This window comes from Oratosquilla oratoria, unplaced genomic scaffold (genome assembly GCF_046742065.1).
Source record: "Oratosquilla oratoria isolate Oo_2021 unplaced genomic scaffold, ASM4674206v1 SCAFFOLD49, whole genome shotgun sequence".
NCBI classification, from domain to species: domain Eukaryota; kingdom Metazoa; phylum Arthropoda; class Malacostraca; order Stomatopoda; family Squillidae; genus Oratosquilla; species Oratosquilla oratoria.
The window spans coordinates 3,424,667-3,427,166 of NW_027467713.1; positions in this window are offsets into that span (position 1 = coordinate 3,424,667).

Here is a 2,500-nt window from a genome sequence, read left to right on the forward strand (position 1 = left end):
CGGAAGGTTCTCTTAGACCCCGGGTGGTTCTCTTGGACCCCGAGTGGTTCTATTAGACCCCGGGTGGTTGTCATGGACTCCGGGTGGTTCTCTCGGATCCCGGGAATTTTTCCTGGATCCCGGGAGGTTCTCTTGGTTCCCTGAGGCTCTCTTGGTCTCCGTAAGGTTCTCTTGGTCCCCGAAAGATTCTCTTAGTCTCCGGAAGGTTCTCTTAATCCCCGGGAGGTTCTCTTGGACCCCGGAAGGTTCTGTTGAACCCCGACACCGAAAGATTACCTTGGACCCCGGAAGATTATCTTGGACCCCTACGAGCTTCTCTTAGACCCCGAAAGGTTCTCTTGGACCCCGGACGGTTCTCATGGACCCCAGGAGGATTCCTTGGATCCCTTGAGGTTCGCTTTGACCCGGGAGGTTCTCTTGGTCCCCGAGAGGTTCTGTTTCACTCTGGGAGGTTCTCCTGCGGCCAGGAGTTCTTTTGGGGGTCGTGATTACCTTTGGGTCCCTGGGGCCGGGGTTTTCTTGAAGGCCAGGGTTCCCCGGGAGCCGGGAGGATTTCTTCGAGCCGAGGGGGGGGGGCTTTTCTGGGGCCGGGGAGTTCTCCTGGGGTCCGAGGTTTCTCCTGGGGTCCGTGGGAGTTTTCGTGGGGGCCGGAGTTTCTCCTGAAACTGGGGATTCTGGGGCCGGGGGTTCTCCTGGAGCCATAGGTTCTTGGAGACCAGGGGTTCCTTTAGAGGACAGGGATCCTTAGGGTCAGGGTTCTTTTGAATGTTCTTGGGGTCAGAGTTCATCAAGAGGTTAAAGGTTCTTTTATGCAGGGAGGTTCGTTTTGGTGACAGGGATTTCCTTGGAGGTTCTCTTGAGTTCGAAGTTCTTTTCGGGGTTATGGGTTCTTTTTTGGGGGAACTAGGATTTCCTATATGGTCAGATTCTTTTGGTGGGGGCGGAATTTCATTTGGGTTTCTTTGCTTCCGGTGGTTCGAGGGTCGGGGTTCTCATAGGGTTTGATTTCTTTGCGAAGGCCAGGGTTGAGATTGGGTGTTCCTTTGGGTCGTTTGGGGTTTCTCCTGGTTTTGGGTGGGTTTCTCTTGAGTTCGGGTGGGTTTCTTTTGGGTTTGAGTGGGTATCTCCTGGGTTTGGGTGGGTTCCTTCGGGTCTTCTGGGGTTTCTCCTTAATTCTGGGTTAGTTCCTTCATGGTTGTGATTTATCCTTCGGGGAGTATCGGCCTGGTCATCCTCTGGGTGGGGGTGGGGTAGGGGGCCTCGGTCCGCCGTCGTTCTGCCCCAATTGGACTCCTCCGGCCTGTGAAGGTCATGGCACCCGATGGACAAGAACGATTTGGGCAGATTGCGTTGTGTAATTACGCACTCGTATACATGCATGTACTCGTATGTGTGCGTGTGTACATATTTATATATAGATATGAATATTTGCATATACGGATATGTATGTGTAAATAAGTATTTGTTTATACATGTATGTACACGTTTGTATATGTATATTTGTATACACATACGTATTATATATATATATATATATATATATATATATATATATATATATATGTATATATAGATATGTGTGTGTGTGTGTATATATATACATTTTCTTTTTCTATTAAAAATCACTGCATACTCTGCATTGGTGATCTTCTTTAGACTTTCTATTCTCCTGAGTATTTTCTTCTCTGAAGAAGGGAGAGAAAATATATTTCCGAACGAGTCCATATTTGGAAATGAAAACCAACATTTAACGACGCTTCGCCTACACTTTAGGCATCTTCTGGTAATTTTATTGAAAACATTCCTCACAAGATTATAAATACAGAAAAGAAGACTTAAAAGAGAGGTCAATGGTAAGACAAGTCATGTTCTATGGGTGACACGGAATGCTCCGAAGAGTTCAAAATTACCACACATATGTTGTTGAAAGGTGATTAGTGGCATATGGTCTCTAGTAAAAACAGCCTCTAAACATTTCAGTTTCTTCCTGTTATTATTCTTAACCAAGATTGAGGTGCTTTTATTTAGTTGGTCCCGTGTAATGCTGGTATTGTGGAATTTTGTTACGTGGGTTTTTATCGCGCCATTTTGCATGTGTTGTGTGAGCCTCTGAGTTAAAGTTTGTGTGATATGGCTTATATACTCTTCTTTGCAAAGCACACCGTTTTTGTATAAAGCACACGAGTATTTATATACCACATTATTTTTCTTAAGTTTATCCGTGGTAGCTGCCATATTGTTTTTCATCACCAGCGATGATGTTCTTGGGTTACGGTAATATATTATAAAGTTTACTTTGTCCTTTTCGTTTCTAGGCTTACTATTTTTATGGATAATGTCTTCTAAATCTTTTTCATCTTTTTTATAGGCTGATGACATTGTATTCTGATAATGAATGTTTATATTATTTTTCTTACCCTCTAATTCTTTATTCTTAGTGTTGGCTTTCTCCATATCATTTTCAATTTCTTTATCGATGTCTCTCATTGCAAAGCCATTG